Below are 10,959 nucleotides of genomic sequence, written 5' to 3'. Positions count from 1 at the left end.
GGGTGCCGCCCGCGCTCCTCATTAGCATGCACCCAGAGTGCACCCGGCCGGCGCCCGCCCGCTGCCGAGGCCGCGCCGGCCCTCTTGGGGTGTCTGCTGGCGTCCGGACCGCGAGGTCCCTGGCCTCGCCCCTGCTCGGACTCCAGCTCAAGCCCAGCCCACCGGTGGCCAACCGGGCCTAGGGAAGGTCAAGGTGTTAAGATGTGAGCTAGCAGATGCTGGGGGCGCTCGGGCCTGGTGGAGAGGCTGCCTCCGCAAGGATCCAGAAGCGAGGGGATGCTGGATGTGAAGGGTTCATGCTGGACGCAGGGAATGAGTGGAGCCTCGTCGCTGTAAGGAATGGGGTGTACTATTTCGTTCTAAGCAGTTAGCCAGGAGTAATCATTTCCTAGTAACAATCCGATGAGGAGCCTGAGCAGCAGAGAGGCCAGGGTCCCCAAGGTCGCACAGCCATAGGTGGAAAGGCCTCCATTCAAACCGGCTGGTCTCAGAGTCCTTCCTGAGCTGACGGCTAAACTTTCCTGGTATTTGCTATGTGTTAGGCCACTGCAGTCCGTTCACCGGCAACCCCATTGGCAATACAGATCAATTACAGAGCAATCAAAACTCTTGGTTCGCACCTATGTGTGTATTATCCAGTGATAGAGCTCACTGGATAATAACTCAAGTCACCTTCCTTTTGTCTTCACTTCAGACTCACAGTAGGAATTTGAATGAAACTCTTAGGGCCTCTGAGAGTCTACGTCAGACAAATACTTGATCTCAGTCACCAATAAACATTCAAAAAATTGGAAAATATGTATCAAGAGTAGTGTAAAAAGAGAGATAGAGAAAGAGAGAGATGGAAAAATATGTAGGGGAAACCCTGCATTCTAAAAGAAGTTCCCAAATAGGCTCATCATTTGTATTGGTCCTAAGTGGAAAATTAATAAATATGATTCTGGAGCACCCAGGTGGCTCAGTGGGTTAAGCATCTGACTTCAGCACAGGTCATAATTTCAAGATTCATGAGTTAGAGCCTCACATTGGGCTCTGTGCTGACAGCTCAGAGCCTGGAGCTTACTTCAGATTCTGCTCTCTCTCGCTCTCAAAAATAAATAAACATTAACAGCCTTACAACTATATAACTCTAAGGTAGATGTATATTATAGTAGGCCCCATTATAATAGACTCAGGCTATCACCATTAAATGATTCCCTCCACCAAATTTGGGAACTATTCACAAGAAATAGCAGGTAAAAGTTGTAAGGCTCTAGTTAACTCTATCCCCAAGGCCAACAAAAGTCTCTCATAATTGCTCTCTAAAGTAAGGAGTCTACTATTAAGATGGTCAAATACCAACTTTATTCATTTTTTAAAGGTCCAGCATAGGTACTGATAATGAGACAGAGTAATCGGTATATGTCCCTCCTTCACATTTGAATTCAGTAGATAAATCTATACCAATAAATAAATATACCTCAAAGCCCCAAATTCCTTGCTTTAAATAGGATTACGATGAACAATGCATTCAGACCTAGGTTTATGTACTTAAGGATGTCCCAGGAGTAACTGCCTCAGTAAGCCCTCTGGCCTATATCCTCAGTTGTCTATCACTTCTTTCCATTGGTTAGAGAAACATTGTAGTATTGCCAATCCCCACCATGCACTGGAAAACAAAAATTATCCTCAAGTTCCATCTGCAATAATATCACAAGGTCAATCAAGAATCAGTGTCTGATAGGAGTTCTATTTATCTCCACAAAGGCCTTGAGGGCTTCATCTAAACTTGAAAAATGTTTATGACCTAGCCCTAAGCAAAAGTCCCCAAAACACAACCCACAGATTCTATCCCCAGAGTTGCTGCTGATATTTGATTTTCTTCCTTAAACTAGCTGCGTTACCCTTGTTTACGAATCTACCAGCGTAGCCCTGCATATCTAATGAAAAGATCCCAAATTACAGCTACAGTCAGTTCTTCTTCCTGATTCGTTGCAGCACAATGAAAGATAACTACATCTGAGATTAGGAGCTGGCAGCTGTTCATACATTTCTTCATTAAATAAACATCGGGATACCTGCTGATTAGAGCCATTTTGGGGTTTCGATGTGAATGGCTCTTTAAAACCCCTCCCATATGTTTGCCTCTATTAAATCCCACAACTAGCTGCTTCCGTATCAGAGGTTATTAAATCCTTATTAAAACCTGAAAACGTTCTAAAGTAAAATTGTATTGCTTATTGCAAGGAAGTGATCAACTGCCACTTTGAACAAACAGTTTTTTATGCATGCACATGGTAGATAGGATCAGAAGGTCGAATCACTCAGAAAATTCACAACACCTACCTAGATGTCCTTTGTTTACAGGGCCCGACCAATAAGAGAGGAAATAGATTTGGCTTAAAGTATTTGCTTTGTATTGCCTTTGAAGCCTTGAAAAAAATTCTCAGTAAACCACATCATTTTCAGAAATTGTAAAATTTGCCAATAACTACCAAAATAATCACCCTTCTAGAGGAGATGATGATAACAAGTTAATGAAGGTCATTCTTGAAAATAAGAAGAACATTATCCCTGCTTATTGTGCATGTTAAAATATTTTTTGAGATGCATAGTTGATAATTGCCAAGTTATGGATTTGTGTCAAGTGATGGATTTAAAATTTTACAGTATTAGGAAAAGAAGTGAATTCTATATGGAATGCTTAGGATGTGGTGGTAGTTAGACAAGGGAAGGGTGGAATGAATTCTACAATAAAGTCAGGATTTATCTATAGGCAAACTGGGCAACTGCGCTTCCACATACCTTCTTTCCCACTCACCTGGGGGTATTTTTCCTCTTTGTATGTACAAACACAGCACTCATTTCTTTTTTCCTTTAGCCTATTTGAAGCATTCTCATGTCCTTCATTTTAGTGCAAGTAGGGAACCCAGGAATGGAAATACTGAGAGGACTATCCAGGAAACTCTCAAGAATGGAAATCTTTCATGATAGGAGAACTTCGATAGCCCAGCTCCCCAAATGGGCTGTTGGCACTGATGTCACTGAGCTTGCTTCCCTTGGCCCCGTGCAGACCTTAACTTATTACAGGTCTGCTGTTGGGGGGAGGTGGATCTTGTAAGACTAAATGCCTTTGAGGTGCCTTTTTTCTTCCTTTCTTTTTTATGGACATGGGAAAGAATATTGGAGGACTGTGTCCCAGTGTAGTAAAGGACAGGAGAGGAGATGGGACGAAACCTCCGCTGCACTTGGAATTCTACCATGAGCATACGTTTGTGACTACCATTTTATCTGTGTGGGCTCAGTTCTCTCATGAGAAAAATAGGAAATCAAATGGATCCAGAAATTCCCTTTCTGATCTGTAGTTCGAATGCTTCAGAAACCCACTGCCTGACAAATCCCAATTATTTCATGGCTAATCATAAACTCAAATTCATGTTTCCAGAATGTAACTTCAAATCTGAAGCTTTAAGTTCATGCCTTGCCATTTGTCCTTTGCACTATATTTATAGAACATAGTGCTACATATAATGACTTGACATTTTTCTGTTAATCAATAGGGCCTCTGCTCTCATCAATAGTGACAATAATCAAATGGCTTTCACTGCATGTACAGAACATGGTTAAATTCCCAAATAAAAAATTTTGTGTGACTATTTGATGTGGTAGATGGATCCTAAAAGAAGTTGTGTAGAATAGACTTCGATAATGAACAAAATCTATCATTCCATTTATTCAGATAATAATTTCAGATATGCTTTTGTAGTATCAAGATTGGAAGTGACTAACAAAATTTCAACTCTTATTTTTTCCACTGTATTTCTCCCTTATCCTTCCATACTAAATAGATTTCATGAATACCATGGAAACATCTAAAATAAGTTTTAAGAGCAAAAGAGAATGCCAGGACATTAGGAAAAATATTAAACAAGATCAAAAATCCCCTTCACAAATTTGCTATTTGCAATGGTATTTCTGAGTTCCAGAAAATACTTTAAAAATGAAAGTATCACTTAATAGACATGTGTTTTACCATATAAAGTGCAAATTTGGTAATAGATTGGCATTGAATGAGCGAGATAAAAGGTCATTCAGATAGCTATACATTATGTTAAAATGTTTACTATTTGACAAGATTTATTAAAGGCAAATGAGAGACGGGAATTTTTTCTGAACCTCCAGTTGCCATTTTAAATTTTACATGGTGAGAGTGTGTCCAAAAATTGCAAATTATTTTGGCTAATAAAGACATCTTAAATAACTGTAGCCACAGCTATGTGCTTCATTCAAACCTAATAAAGCCAGCAAGTTAATAACAGTAATTAACTCCCACTGTACTACACTCCCTTCCATAGATGCTCTGTAACTTACATTTGATATTAAGTTAGGAAGGTTGGAAGAGCAAAGCACAAAAAGGAGATGATGCTCATGCGATAAATATAGGAAAAAATTCTTATGTCAAGAAATACAAATATATTTCCTGCATAATTGTGTATGCCCCCACAAAGTCTATGAGCTCATGAGGACACATCAGATAATTAATTCATAAGTAGCCAGGAATGGCAAGCATAGTTTCTCCATGGACTCAGTTCTTTTCTTCAAGTACTTTTTGAAATACCTGGCTAACTAAAAATGTTGTGAAGGCATTATCAAAATGAGAACATTTTGAGGGGAAGGGTCAAGACGATTTTAAAGAAGGAGGAATTAAAATGAAAAGATCAGGGAATAGGAGGGGATGTGAATGTATCCTGAATAAGCAGATTATTTTTTTACTATGAAGAGGGAAACTGTAAAATGTCCTTATTTACCTAGGAATTATCTCAGCTAACATTTTGAAAGGTCCCTGGAGGTAGTGGGTTAAATGCCCTTTTGGGGTTTCTTTCTGCTCTTTCTTTTAGGGTTTCCTTTTATTCACCTTATACAAAAGGCCATTCGTCAAGTTCAAGAATAGGAAGGACACGGTGCCAGGGGGTGTAGTAGTTGTGGTTGTTAGGAAAATGAGTTTACATCCCAGCATGGTGTCTAAAATGGTGCCCCAAGAGCAACCAAGGAGCAAATGGAATTTCCACACGAACTCACGGGCTTCTGCAAACCAACCTATTTGCAGAGAATGATCTAAATCAGGCCCATATTCTATTGATTTGAGCAATCAAAGAAAAAAAACACCCTTCTTTTCTGGTGTGTTTTTGGGGGAAACAACACACACACACACACACACACACACACACACACACACACACACACACCAAGGAAGAAAAAAAACACCTAAAGCAACACACTTAGCGACTCAGTAGGGGAAAAAGGTCAGGCTACTATTGACGAGTATGTAAAGACACCTCCTAACCCATGGGAAAACATGTATAAATCGTTTCGACTCACTGCATTCAGAGCCCATGGAAGGGACTCACAAAACTGCACTTTGGCATTGTTGGCCTGAAAGGATATCTATTTATCATCGTATAAGACAGCTCGAGTGATCTTTATCTACTTTGCCCACTTTCTGACCCAAATTCAGGGTTTTTATGGAAAATTGCAGTCAGTTTGATTGATGAAATCCAAAGATGTCTAAAACGGCACCAAAGATCTCCAACTGTGCAGACTCCAACCGAGGGCTTCAATGTTGGCATTGTTCCTGAAGGAATAAAAAAAGAAAAAGAAAAAGTTGAGAAAAACAGGCAAAAGTTAGGGAATTTCGGCTTTAAAACTTCAAATTTCAATGAAGATCCCCATACCCATTATCCCTGTTCACACGTGCGAACTGGGCGGACATCAAAGTATTTCCCACACATCGCAACAACCGGGGTCCTCATGAACCAATAAACCTTCTTTGTAACCCGCTGAATGGCCGCATCCACGGAGCGAGCAGGTTTCAGAAAGGCGCTGCGAAAGGCAGCGTGGAGCCGGGAGGCCGGGAGCCAGGCGCGCCTGCCCAGGCGCAGGAAGGAGAAACTGGTCTCCGCAATCGCCCCTACCATGGGCAGCTGGGGGGCTCTGAAACAACCTAACGAGGAGTCCGAGTGTCCACTGAAAGCCTTCGTGTTCCCGAGCAGGCAGCCAGAATGCACTCTCCTCTCCCTCCCCAGCCGGCCGGCGGCGCCACTATTAACCCAAAGCCAGACCCCGGCGGAGGCACCGGCGCCAAGGCCCCACGGAAGCAGAAGACAAGCCCCGCTAGTCTGTGAAACCTCGGTGCGGTTTTGGGGGGCGACGCATTATAGGGGAACATTGTCACCTGCCTAATTGTTCTGAGCAGGCCCCCTCCCCTCCCCCATTAGTAATAATAGCTAGAGCGCGCCTCCCACCCCGTTACCAGGCCCGGGAGCTGATGAATGAACCCCCTCGTAGGGGGAAAATCTTGGGAGCTGTCTTCTGTCCTATTACCCAAGGGGGCCGGCTATAAATCTTCCTTCATTTTAACCACATTTACCCTCATCCTCCTCGGGGCTAGGGATGCTGCGTTAAGATTGCACTGATGTGCCAACGCTCTGGACCAGCTGCTCCTAAATACAGACAAGTCCTTGTCAATTAAGGCTTTGAGAAGCAGGTCCTCGGGGCCCTGGGGCACTGGAGCAGCCAGCAGCGCGCAGCCCCCACAATTAGTATCCATTTGGAAGGGACCTTCAGGGCACAAATGCACAGGCAAAGAAGAATCAAAACACCAGGCAACTTCAATTCTGGAAATTGCTAGTGTAAGTGTTGTGAAACTGAACAGAAGGCCCCCAAGAAGGGAGCTAAGATTTCTGCTGCAAGACGGGCCTCTCCTGCCCCCCTTCCCAATATTTCCCTTTTGTTTTGTTGCAAGCCAGGCAGTAGATTGAGTTTATGGATAGGTCTGCGGGGGTGGGGGAGAAAGATAAATGAATACGTTAATTTGCCTGCTCAAAGCTGAAGTTGTCTTTTGGTGTCTTTTGTGGCCACCTCAAGCAGCTGGTCAACTCTGCCCGGACCCTGGCCTTTGGCCCAAAGGGCGCCGGACAAGGCAAGCGCTCCAAGGAGAAGAGCTACGATGTACCAGGTCAGGGAGGCCAAGCTGCCGGTGGGCCAGGCGGAGCATTAGCAGCTCAGCTAAACAAAACCCAAAAGGCTCTGGGGGTCTGGGGCACCGTGAGGGAAGGTGTTTGTTTAAGCAATTAGGAGCAGTTGGCAGTTAGGGGGGAGAAAAGGGCAGACTTTGTGACACAGGGCAACTTAGCTGGACAGCAATGGTGGACATTCAGAGGACATCACTGTTTAAGACTATGTGACCCTACCAAGTTCAAGAACAGAGCAAACAGCACAGGCCATTAGGGACAGCCGTCAAATGATGGCAACAAAGCCAAGAGGAGCATTGAGAAAAATGTGTCAATATTAAATATGGAATAGTATTGGGGACCAGGGCAAGGGGTCATTGAAAGTCAACAAGAGCTTAGGCTTAATAAGAAAAAGAATTTAATATCAAAAATGCATAAATCTGGGAGCGAAGCAGCCCCATAATAGAGATAAAAGAACCAGTTCAGTCAACATTCTGTGATAGTGGCACCATAATAGATAGCATCAGGTTGTTAACATTTAACACAAAAGTTAAGAGAATGGAAGGAAAAGCAGCTCCCCTTAACGGAGAACCTGCTGGAAGATTTCCATAGGTCACAAGGGATGAAAAGTTGCTAACTAGCTGCTTTATCAAGAAAAAGATGGGCCTGTCCTTGGGGTTTCAAGTTCTCCCCTCCCTCCCAAAGCCTCCCTCCTAGAAGCACCCACTTTCTCTGAAGAGTCTAAAAGTCCTTCCTTTCAGTGCATACTGTAAGTTGGCTTCCATTTCAGCTAGAAGCTGAGTGAGCTAACAGAGTTGTTAGCAAGGAATGAATTATGAGAATGGTTTGGTGTTGTTTTATTTTCTCCTGCTAAATATAACGACACATCTTTCTTCAGAAGGATGGATCAATCAAAAAGCTTCTAGATGATGTGTCACTTTCCTCACTTTTCCCATCAATAATAAATCTTATTTTTTCAAGGAAACTTTCAGTAGCAGAGTCCCTAAAATTCAGCGAAGCTTACTGAGGTATTTCTCCTGTATGCCCTAGATCTCTGGGACTCTGCCTATAATATGAAAAAAGACCTCTTTAACAGCCCTGGGTAAACAGCTGAAAATCAGGGCAAGACTATCCTATCTCGGCAGAAACCTGGTAATCGGCAAGTCATTCCAACTGTGGCTACCTGCTACCCAAGACTCAGGCCCCCTTCCATTCCTGCAGAACTGGAAGAACCGGAAGATAGGCCCCCCCCCCCTTCCAGGCAGTCATTATTGGGGGTGCCTTCTACACTATGGAGTCATGGGTCTCTGGTCTGTATCTTTCATTGTCCTGATGCTTGTTCGTTTTCAAAACACATTTTCATACATTATCAAAGTTGATCTTTATGACTACCTTCGTGGAGTGAGTAGAGCTGGCATTCTTACTCCCACTGTATAGGTGAGAAAGCAGATTTGAAAGATTAAATAAGCCAACTCATTTTACAGTCAGAGACAGCCAGATTCCTAATCTAGTGTGTGTCCCACACCTCCCCTATACTTTGTCCTCTGCTATTTGGAATGCAAAATTCAGAAGCGCAGTTACAAACTGATGTCTTCTCGAGCCTGTACAGGCACCTTGACGTGCATTTGTATCTCGGCTGTAGATACTACTTATGTGTCTTAGAGCACCTGGAGACTCGGGGGACTTTTGGGGGACTTCCAGAGCACGTGTCCAAACATGTTGATTTCACTCATGAGAAAACTGAGGCTTAGATAAGGCAGTCAGTACCATCCAAATTTGGGAAGTGGCAAACTTAGGCTCAACCTGAGGTGGTTACATTGGAAACCCTTGAGTATCCACTCACTTTCTTCCAAGGAAACGGTGAGTTCCTTGAGTGTGCTGTTTTCTGTTTTTCCTGTCTCATATGGAACTATCTCCTTACAAAGAACTATCATGTGGAATTAATTAAGGAATGACTAGAGTAACGGCTAGCATGTGATTGGATGGGATTAGGAACAGAATCAAAGAGCTACCGGTTTGGGCCTACCTCCAACGACACTGACAGTGACAGTGTGAAAACCAAACTCCAGGTATTTGGACATTTAAGTGATCTTTCTTTAATGGAAGAAAAACTTACTGTAAGAAAAACGAACCGCAGAGTTTTGGAATCCAGAGATTACTGTTTGTGTTGTCTTGTTTTAATAACAGCTGCTAAGATAAGGTCTCTTTCCTGCCTTTGCCATGTCCCACCACTTTTGAGCAAGGAGAGGCAAGGACACAGGACCTAACCTCCACAGAGCTAACTCCCGCAAGGTCCAGCCTCAGCTCCTCACGTACTCCTCTGCAGGTGGGGACACCCGAAGTGAAGAGGCCACACCCGGATGGAGGTGGGGGAGACTTGTTGCACCTTCACACTTGGAGAGAACTCTGCCCATCGGGCCTCTTGGAGCCCTCCTATCCCTTAAGTTCTAAGGTGCTGTCCTGGTCGTCTGGCTCACGGTCAGCTGGGCCTACCTAGGCTGGAGATGACTGACAAGAAATCAGGGGCGCCTACACCCCCAACCACCCACCCACCCATCCAGAGGAAGCCTGGCATTTCCAGGCCAGCTCCGGCTGGGGATCCACGCTGGACACACGCCCGTCCAGGCTATTCCGTGGAATCTTTGAAATCATTCCCCTTTGCCTCCCCACCATCGTCTCCCTCCCGTCTCGGCGCCTGGCGAGCGCCGCGCCTGGCGCCAGCACCCGCATTTCCGGGCCCGCCCCCGCCCCCTGGCTAGATCAGGTCAAGGCAGCACCCGCCGGGCTGTGGGCTGCTCCGGACTGCTGGCCGGTCCCCCGAGCTGCGCCCTCGTACACCTCAGGACCAAAAAAGCGGTGGGCACCGTGGAAGCTGCCCTCCCACCTCTCCACTCCCCAAGGATCGGCCAGGGGACGGTACCGAGGCGAGACCACTGCCTGGAACTCAAGGTGACTTTAGGTCACTTGGAAAGCTCAGGATGCCTGGAACGGCGCAGCCGACGCCGGAGGCACAAGCCGGGACAAACCGGTCTTTGCGGAAGCGAATTGATTTGTTTTCAAACGAAGTGAATTCCAAGATACACCAGAACGCGAGCTAGCCGCGGACCAAATTGGAGACCGGAATTCGCAGTTTTAAAGCCTTCCGCCACACCCCCCCCCAAAGAAAAATGTAATTTGGCTAAATGCAGCAAAGGTTTTCCGCGGGTTCAGGGGGTCAAGCAGATGTAGACAAGAGCAGGGGAGTTATTTATGTCAAGTCGGGTTATTGTACAGGCGAGAGAACGAATCGCCCAGGCGGCGCGGGTAGCCAGTGGGCCCGCGCGCCGGGGTCAGGGTGGAAGGCGTTGCGTCCAGCCTGGCGGGACAGTAATTGCCCCAGGTCTGACACGACGCAGGGGGCTCAGGGCGCCTCCATCCATCTCCATCCATTTAGCGGCGGCCCCACGACCAGGCGGGAGGCCGGGCTTGGGCCTCAGTTCCAAATAATGAGAACAATTGTCTCCCCGCCTGGCACTGCCCTTATCTGCTCCGGGCTCCCTGCCTTCTCCTTTCTCTGACCCCACTTGTCCCCTAGCCTTGGCGATGGGGTTGGGCTGGGAAGTCAGCCCGAGATCAGGTGTTCCTGAGCGCAGAGCACAACTAGGGCCAGATGCCTGGAAGGAGACTGAAGTTGGGTGGGGGGGACGCGGACATTACCCCCCCCCCCTGCGGGTCGATAATCTGCCTGCTCCTCGAGCCTGCCCGGCTAAGCCAGCCACCCGGCCTTCACTTTCCACCCGAGACCCTCCGGATCCTGCCTCTAGAATTTTTCATCAGCGCTGGGGGCTGGTGATTCTTCCCCCTCTGACAATTTAATAGTCCCAAGTCATCATCTGCGTGACATTGGCCATCCATCTTCTCCCAGGGGAGGACAAAGCCTGGCCTCCCGGACTCCAGGCCTCTCCCTCCCTAGCTCGTTCTATTTTGGGAC

The 10,959-nt window shown here is 45.9% G+C and overlaps 1 long non-coding RNA gene across 1 annotated transcript in view; it reads right to left on the bottom strand.

Moving 5' to 3' along the window:
• Nucleotides 1-5,407: 5,407 nt before the first annotated feature.
• The window catches only part of LOC115285641, a 9,068-nt gene continuing 3,516 nt past the window's right edge, over nucleotides 5,408-10,959 (bottom strand). The window contains exon 2 of the long non-coding RNA XR_003905621.1: nucleotides 5,408-5,611. This is a non-coding gene — a long non-coding RNA (uncharacterized LOC115285641). The remainder of the gene's footprint in view (nucleotides 5,612-10,959) is intronic.

The sequence above is a fragment of the Suricata suricatta genome, chromosome 1, assembly GCF_006229205.1.
Source record: "Suricata suricatta isolate VVHF042 chromosome 1, meerkat_22Aug2017_6uvM2_HiC, whole genome shotgun sequence".
Taxonomy (NCBI): Eukaryota; Metazoa; Chordata; class Mammalia; order Carnivora; family Herpestidae; genus Suricata; species Suricata suricatta.
This window is presented reverse-complemented; position numbering and strand designations above follow the sequence as displayed.